Source organism: Athene cunicularia (assembly GCF_003259725.1).
Source record: "Athene cunicularia isolate RWA chromosome 1 unlocalized genomic scaffold, athCun1 chr1_part1, whole genome shotgun sequence".
Classification (NCBI taxonomy): domain Eukaryota; kingdom Metazoa; phylum Chordata; class Aves; order Strigiformes; family Strigidae; genus Athene; species Athene cunicularia.
The window spans coordinates 74,341,847-74,351,128 of NW_020799091.1; the positions used below are offsets into that span (position 1 = coordinate 74,341,847).

The 9,282-nt window shown below is 40.8% G+C and overlaps 1 pseudogene; it reads right to left on the reverse strand.

Annotated features, from left to right (window-relative positions):
- Nucleotides 1-3,687: 3,687 nt before the first annotated feature.
- LOC113481468 lies at nucleotides 3,688-4,953 on the reverse strand (annotated as a pseudogene).
- Between the last annotated feature and the right edge of the window lie 4,329 nt (nucleotides 4,954-9,282).

The window sequence follows — 9,282 nt, forward strand, 5'->3', positions numbered from 1 at the left end:
TTCAATGTATTTGATAGTAATTTAAAAGTAAACAGGGAGACTTTCTGACTAATTATAATAGAATATTTAAAGTAATGAATCTCCAGAACAGATGATAATGTAAACCTATCTAATTTGGTAAGCTACAAATTCTCTATAAATATTACTTCATTATTTTATTGGGAGTTACACAAAATAATGGAAAAAAAAAAAAAAAACCAAAAAACCAACCTTTTCCTAAAGAGGATTGAGATTTCAGCACCAAGACTAGCCAAACACTGAGGAAGAAAGAACAAATTAACTGAAGTAACCTCAAAGACTCAGGCTGGAGTCTTGTAAAAGCAAGAATAACAACCGCAGAGAAAGAGACAGATGTTCAGCTTAATTTCAAGCCTACAAGGTTTGATATTTGATCAGCTACTGTGGAATAGCGAGTAAGATACAGCACCATAGAATGTTTTGAGTTGGGAGGGACCTTCATATATCATCTAGGCCAATCCTCTGACATGGAGAGGGACATCTTTCACTAGATCAGGTTGATCAAAGTCCCATCCAACATGATCTTGAACAGTTCTAATGATGAGACATACACACCTTCTCTGGGCAACCTGTTTCTGTGTCTCACCACCCGTATAGAAAACATTTCTTTATGTCCTATCTCAACCTACACTCTTTCAGTTTAAAACTGTTGCCCCCTGTCCTGTCAGTACACACCCCGGTAAAAACACTTTCTCTATCTTTTTTATAAGTCTCTTTTAAGTATTGAAAGGCCTCAGCAAGGTCTTCCTGGAGACTTCTTTTCTCCAGACTGAACAACCCCAACACTCAGCCTTTCTTCATAGCAGAGGGGCTCCAATCCTCTGATCATCCTTGTGGCTGTCCTATAGACTCACTCCAACTGGTCCATGTTGGGGGACACAGAGCTTGACACAATAGTCCATTTGGGGTCTCATAAGAGCAAAGTAGAAGAGGAGCGTCACCTCCCTCAACCTGCTGGCCACATTTCTTTTGATGTGGCCCAGGATGCACTTGGCTTTCTGGGCTGCAAAAACACATTGACAGCTCATATCTAATTTTTCATCCATCAATAACCCTAAGTTTTTCCTCCTCTGGGCAGCTCTACAACAGCTGGAGCTTATTCTTCTCACAGAGTCCCAGCCTTCTTCGGACACATGTGTCTGCTCCAGTGTGGGGTCATTCACAGCCTGCATGTTGGTTTCTGCTCCACCATGGACATTCATGGTGGCAGGTGCACAGACCAGCCATCTCACCGCAGGCTGCAGGGGAGTCTCGGCTCTGGTGCACCTCCCTGCGCTTCCTCCTCCTGCCAATGACCATATCCTGTCTGGGACCAGACGGAATACACCTGAGGGTGATGAAGGAGCTAGCTGGGATGCTCGACAAGCCACTTTCCATCATTTACCAGCAGTCCTGGCTGACCGGGGAAGGATGGAAATTGGCAGTGGGATGCCCATCTATAAGAAGGGTTGGAAGGATAATCTGGGAAATTACAGGCCTGTCAACTGGATTTAGGTGCCTGGGAAGCTGATGGAGCAGCTCATCCTAAATACCATCATACAACACATGTGGGACAAGAAGATGATCAGCCCAGTCAGCATGGGTTTATGAAAGGCAGGTCCTGCTTGACAAACCTGATCTCCTTCTATGACAGGGTGACCTGCTTATTGGATGAGGGAAAGGCTGTGGATGTTGTTTGCCTTGACTTTAGTGAGGTTTTTGACACCATTTCCCACAGCATTCTCCTGGCAAATCTGGATGCTCAAGGCTTGGACGAGTAAAAAACTGGCTGGATGGCCGGGCCCAAAGAGTTGTGGTAAATGGAGTTAAATCTGTTTGGCGGCCGGTCATCAGTGGTGTCTCCCAGGGCTCGGTGTTGGGGCCACTCCTGTTTAACATCTTTACTGATGTTCTAGATGAGGGGATCGAGTGCACCCTCAGTCAGTTTGCAGATGACACCCAGTTGGGTGGGAGTGTTGATGTGCTCGAGGGTAGGGAGGCTCTGCAGAGAGACCTGGACAGGCTGGAGACATGGGCTGAGGCCAACTGGAGGAGTTTCCATAAGGCCAAATGCCGGGGACTGCCCTTGGGCCACAACAACCCCCAGCAGCGCTACAGGCTTGGGGAGGAGTGGCTGGAGAGCTGCCAGTCAGAGAGGGACCTGGGGGGGTTGATTGACAGGCGGCTGAACAGGAGCCAGCAGTGTGCCCAGGGGGCCAAGAAGGCCAATGGCATCCTGGCTTGTGTCAGCACTAGCGTGGCCAGCAGGGACAGGGAAGGGATCTGACCCCTGTACTCAGCACTGGTGAGGCCGCCCCTCGATTCCTGTGTTCAGTTTTGGGCCCCTCACTACAAAAAGGACATTGAATGACTCGAGCGTGTCCAGAGAAGGGCAATGAAGCTGGTGCAGGGTCTGGAGCACAGGTCGTACAGGGAGCGGCTGAGGGAACTGGGGGTGTTTAGTCTGGAGAAGAGGAGGCTGAGGGGAGACCTCATCGCCCTCTACAGCTCCCTGAAAGGAGGGTGCAGAGAGCTGGGGATGAGCCTCTTTAACCAAGTGACAAGTCATAGGACAAGAGGGAATGGCCTCAAGTTGCACCAGGGAAGGTTTAGACTGGATATTAGGAAGCATTTCTTTCCAGAACAGGTTGTTAAGTGTTGGAATGGGCTGCCCAGGGAGGTGTTGGAGTCCCTATCCCTGGAGGTCTTTAAGAGTCGCATTGACATAGTGCTCAGGATTATGGTTTAGTTAGAAACTGTCAGTGTTAGTTTAATGGTTGATCTGGATGATCTTCAAGGTCCTTTCCAGCCTAGACGATTCTGTGATTCTGTGACCTTAGTATTCATACAGGGGTCCTCCTCTCCACTCCTCACAACTCCAACTCCACCTCCCAGTTTTCCTTCCTTAAATTCTTATCACAGAGGTGTAGCCACAGTTGGCAATTGGCTCAGCCTTGGTCAGAGGCAGGTCTGACTCGCAGCCAGGGGATCTTCAATAAACTCCTCACAGGGGCACTTCTGCAGCTTCCTCTCCCACTACCAAAATCCCTGCCTCACAAATCTTGCCACACAGTCATTTCATTATCCATCTAACAGTTGATCTGTGAAACCCATATCTCCCTAATTACAGCAGGAATATTTTGGGGGACCTTATCAAAGCCCCTACAGAATTCAAGGAAGAGTACATCTGTAGCTGTTCCTTTGTTCATTGATGTGGTTACTCCATTGTAGAAGACTGCTAGGTTAGTCAGGCATATTTTCAATTTATGTAATGTACAGCTGAAGCCAAAGAAAAGCAAGAAGGTATGAGCCTAGGCATCAAAACTTCTACACAATGTTCTTCAGAAATAAAGTCCAATGGAACTCGGTGAATTTTTAATGGTAAAAGGGCTAAAGGTTTAGGTCTTTTTCTTAATCAAGTCTCCAATTTCATTATTAAATTATGCATTATTAAACATTAACAGTAATGATTTGTACTTAAATAAATGAAAGATATTAATAAACTGTCTGTTATAGTGTAACAGAATAGTACACTCACATAAAATACTTTGTTAAAAGACATGCATATTTGCAATGTTTTGTAGTCAAAAAAAACCACAATAACTACCAATATTAGCTTATAAATATAACACCACACACAAAATCAGTCACAGAAGTGCATATACCATCAGGACTTGGCTGCCTGGGGTTTCATAGCAGTGAAGAATCCAGGTCCTGGATGATCTCCTGCTCAGTTGAGGGATTATGCTGATGGCAAATAACTTGCTGCTTACATACTTATTCTTTATAGGAGTGTATTTTTTTTAACTTCTTATTTACTTTGACCACATTCTTGGCCATATATTTCACAGTCATCATAAGACTGTCTTCTGTTTACCCCGTGTAGAACGGATGCTTTGTACCCCATTTGTTAGGTCCCAGAATCTTCTGGGACAAGTATAACATGGAAGCTGCAGTCTCTGAAGGACAATGCTGAACCATGTCTTAGTTGATCAGCATCAGCTCCATTAGGCATTTTGCTAGTGTATGTTGCTTAGCATCACCCTCCCCAGCTTTTGATGATCTTCTTAAGAAATTAATTGGAAGAGGTCATCCCAAATCGAATTTTAACTCTTTAAGAATAGTAATCTCTATTTCTCTAACTTCATCGCTGGTGTAGGCAGTGAGCAATGTAAACAAAGTCTGCTACATCAGGAGAGAACATCTCTTCATATTTTTAAGCTACAAGCAGTGCTGTTACACCCACCAGCTGAAGCCTCTTACGAGATACTGGATGACTTTGTAAGAAGCAATCCATAACTGCCACACACATACAGTGTTTCCTGCAAAAGCCAGACCCTTGAGTGGGCCTGGATAAGCCAGTCAAATAAAATTGCATGCATGCGCCCGCTGATCATCTTCCCATCGAGGTAATGTGGGCGGACTGACCGCTGCAGCTCAAGATCTCTCAGATACAGATCAATGTCTTTTATGTAGTCACTGCACAGCTGGAAATTCCTCCAGTCCTCAGCATCAATGTCTTCTACATTGTTGAGCAACACATCATAGAAGGCTTGGGACAAATCCTCCTCTTGCATAGATACAATACATCCGTAAGAAAAGGAGACACAACATTTGGAACTGCATCTTCAACTGCTTGATTCACAGCACCTGGAGGTTTAGGCAGTACAGTTACATTTGTTGTCTTACTAGGGCCTTTCATAGGCTTTACGGATGCTTTGGAGCATTCTGGTTTCTTTGCAATACGTGTTCCTCTTGTTGCAACTTTATTTCCTATTTCTTCCAAAGCAGCCCTTTTGCCAGCAAGGTAAGTTTTGACTTTACTTTTAAGTTCAGGTTGCAGCATTCTCCACCCCTCTAGTGACAGGTGCGCAGCAGGCCACCGGCAGTGCCATCGCTCTGGAGTGCAGGGAGGCTGCAGCCGCTTCTCCTCAGGGACCCATCACCTGCCACAACCACACCAATGACCATACATAAAAAGTTCCACATGAATGAAGGTAACTCAATGGAACATGTAAGATGGATGGAAATTAGTAAAATAAACAGTATTTGGAAAAATTTGAAAATAATTATATTTAAATATACATATCCTTATGATATGATATATAGCTGGGTTTTTCAAAATATGCCATCATAAACCAAAGGATGCCATCCAGGCATCACACTATGTAAGGAAAAATAAGATATCCATAAAACCCCTTTTATTTGTTCAAAATGGATAACAGATTTTTATCTTCGCTACATGAATATATGATAACAGATTATTCATTAAATTTTTGGATCAGACAACTGGAAAATAAAACAGAGTTATTTGCTTTTCAGTGTGTCCCCTGAACCCAAGTGAGTAGATAAATTTATTTTCAAATGACCACTCCCCATTCCCTTTCATTTTTCTGTATTTATTTTTAATTTTCAATTTTATTAATTTAAATCAAGCTATTATTCACACAACTTTTTTTTTTTTTTTTTTTTTTTTTTTTTCTAAGAATGTCTTAATTATGTAGACTACGTTGCCTCCTTTACTGAACAGTTAGACATTACAACTACCCTGGGCTTTAGCTATTCTGGAGCAAACAATGAATGGTCCTTAAAACTGTGTTTCTGTTAAAGAAACCTTTGTATACTCTTTTCAGATAAAACACCTTAAAAAGAAAAACAAACAAACAAACAAACAAACAAAAAAGGAGACAGAGAAAAACACACATTTTCCTTCAACTCCAATCCTTTTTTCCATATGTTTTGGTGGAATTTGGTATGCTTAAATTTCACTCCTAATAGATATTTTAAAAAAATAACCTTATATGCTTGAAAACAATGTTTCTGAGGTTTCATTAAAAGTAGATTATATAATTATTATTTATGTTAAAAACTTTGCTTCACGACAGCAGTCCCTGAACTTCTAGAGCAGTCTTACTGTTTGTCGCCTGTGAATCTGTCCTTAGAAAGGTCTGCACTGCACACTAAAACAATGCTTATATTAGACCAGAGGAACTGACAAAGATGAAGATACAGTAGACTTTTCTGAGAAATCACTGGCAGAACTGACAGTTTTCCTCACTGAGATTATTTTTTGTTATCCTTGTATTACAGAATTTTGCAGTCGGAATTTCTGTCTTTGAAATGCTTGCCTGTAGAAAAAGTAATTTATCTTCATGTGGGCCGCTTTCTGCGTATCCAGAAGATCTTAAAATGATATCATTTGACACAGAGGTTTCCATTAACTGACAGTAAAATGACCACAGAATGCAGATCATACCATTATCAGTGACTCTCTGTTAAACCTGGAGGGTCATAGGTTCTGAGATTAGAAATTATTAATTTAAGGTGTATGCACTGAGAAAGTCATGGTTGCCTGGAAATATTAAAGGACCCTGATCCAGAGCTCTATACACAGGTTACATCTCTTCTGTTCTTTGATGAGAAGATGTGTTTTTGTCCACATTTTTTGTCTAAAATGTTGATGTGAGATTCTATGTGCACAGCCTGGGAACAACTGTAGGGGTTATGGCTCACTGCCAAAACTAAAACACAAGTTGTTGAATTACACAAATCACAGGCACAAAATGTAAGTTTCTGACAGTTTGTAACTCTGTGAAACTTAAATGGATTTCATGAAATGGAAGAAGTCTCTTTTTCCTTAAAAATTTTCAGTTTGAAGGCCTGGTGTCATATCTGATGTCAATACTCACTGAGAGGAAATGCAACAACAAAGCCACTTCATGTTTCTCTATAATAGTAAATGTTGGGTAACTTTAATATAGAGGCTATCATGTATAAAAGACTATGACATTTTATGTAACAAACGGCCACGAAGAACTGAGAAGACTACAATAGCTAGATAAAACTATGAGAGTAAATTTTCAGATGAGTGCCCATCCTTTTTAGCAACACAATTTGCAAGTGTAATTTATCTGTGTTGGCTTATCTACATAGTGGCATCACTATCTGATTGAAAGCACAAATTCATTCTAGCCAGAGCAAAGTTTGAGGATTTATTTTGCACCAACAGGAGGTTTTTTTTTTTTTTTTTTTTTTTTTCTGAGATACTTGTAATACTTTTCACAGTAAGAGGTGCTGCAAACTTTACAGCATACTCTGGCTGAAAAATCCAGGTGTTACCTATCCCCTATGTACTCATAACTTACATCTATGAGATTTTATAATCAGCTACAAAGAGATAGACTGTAAATATGAAAATCTTTAATATGAGATTAATTCTCTTAATTTCTTCATCAGTTTTAAATTGATCACATTTCTAATCTTGTGTTTCATTTACAGAATTGTATATTGAATCAGTACTGACAATATGATATAACATTATCCCAGCCTCTCTAACTTCTTATTACAATGATCCAAATAACAGTGCTATTCTTTTCCATTTCTAGAAGAAAATAACTGCCAGGTATGAAGTACTCTGACCATGTAAATATATTCTCATAACATATACTGAAGTCACTTCCTTAACTGAGAGGAAAGTCCAAAAAGATCTTTTGTTACCTTAGCAAATAAGAGGAATTTGCTGAAAACTTCAATGAACCCTTTGCAAACTGAGATCCTAAGTTACTATCTGATGAACAGATCTGAGGACAAAATATCCTTACATATTAAAATGTAATTGCTTATATTTTAAGGTTCTTAGAAACAAATATCAGAGCTTTAATAACTGCCATCCTAGCTGTTCTGCTCTATATCCAAATTTACTTTGCACAAGATCAAGTGGATAGATTTTTATTTCATTTATGCTTTTATTTGGATGCTCTCACCAAACTGCTGATAAGCGTGTGAAACACTCTCTAACACATTTCTTGTTCTTTAAACTCAGTCTGGCTGCTATTTTCAGATGTACTTGTAAGTGGCCTGCTTTTCTGCTAGAAAAAAAGGCTAAACTGAAGAATGCTGATAGTTCTCCCAGTTCCTTCCCACAAACCTCATTATATGCTCGGGGTACATTGAGTTCTCCCCTTAATTCACTGGTTAAAAATATCACAGAGAGCTGAAATGAGTGAACCAGTGGATGTGACCTCGTATGCCTCACAATCTGATTTAGACAGCTGTGTAATAACTACTTCAACATTTCTGAGGCTCTGAAGACCTCAGTGGTTCAGGCATCTAGAGGCATATAAAACCACAGCTCTGTTTATACATTTTGGGAAAAGAGGGAGGCATAGCATGCCTGGGTAAGCTTATATGATGCTAAATATACAGGTAGAAGATTTGTTCTTTGAAGACCTTTTCTCCAGTTGTACGAACAACTATTTAAGGAGACACTCTAATTAATTACTGAGGGGTTCCTCTGAAGGAGAAAAGTGACTGCAATCAGGTGAGATCTCCACATTGCCAAGTAAACGATACAAAGGCTCCACAGCCCAGTCCCACATAAGGTACACACACCTCTCATGTCACAAATAAAAATATATTCAAGCATCAGATGCTTTGAATGGTTTTATGAAGCTTTATTCCTCCTCTAGTCTCCTCTCCTGCTCTGATTTCACAATCTTGACATCTTAACTCTTCCAAGTACAGTGTTACAGCTTTTTTCAGACATGATTAGCATTATATCCTTGCAGCTGCATAATGGCACAAAATCTGCCTTCTTCTACCTGAAAACCTGTTCTGTGTTCCTGCTTTGGCATAGGACCTGATGGACAAAAGAATTCCTTAGACAACCCAGGTCAGGCATCTGACTTCTCAGGAAGTATGTCTCTCTTTGGAAGGCCTAAATTCAACCTTTGCCAGAAACCAGAAAGGTGACAGACAAGATAATGTCAGACAGACAAGATAAAGACAGAAAAGTAAGCTATTAAAAGCAAACTGTTAAATAAAACCAAATATTAAAATGCAATACTATTTATAATACTAGTAATTCAACTGCTTTCACTTAAATTGAAACTGTGTCAGAAGTATCAGAGTTAAATCTGCCTGCATCAGTGTCACGTCCCGCTCCAGCGAGGGGAACAAGTGACTCAGATTCGCAAATCCCCAATTGGAGCGTACAACAAGTCTCCAAGTTCAAGCATTTATTAACTACCTACAATGCACTAATTGAACACATGATATACTGGCTAAGTACAGAGCAAGCTGTGGCAAGCAATATAATATGCTTTACATTTCTTAACAGAAAAAAAGGAAAAGAGGGAGATAGAGGGAATGGGGGAGTACAGATCACCGGTCTGGGTTCCTGCGCTGCTCCTGCCAGCGAGGATTCCAGGAGGCAGCTATCTTCTTCGCTGGCATCCGTCGTCTTTGCTTCACTGCTCTCTCCAGACGGCCGAGGGGGGGGGGGGC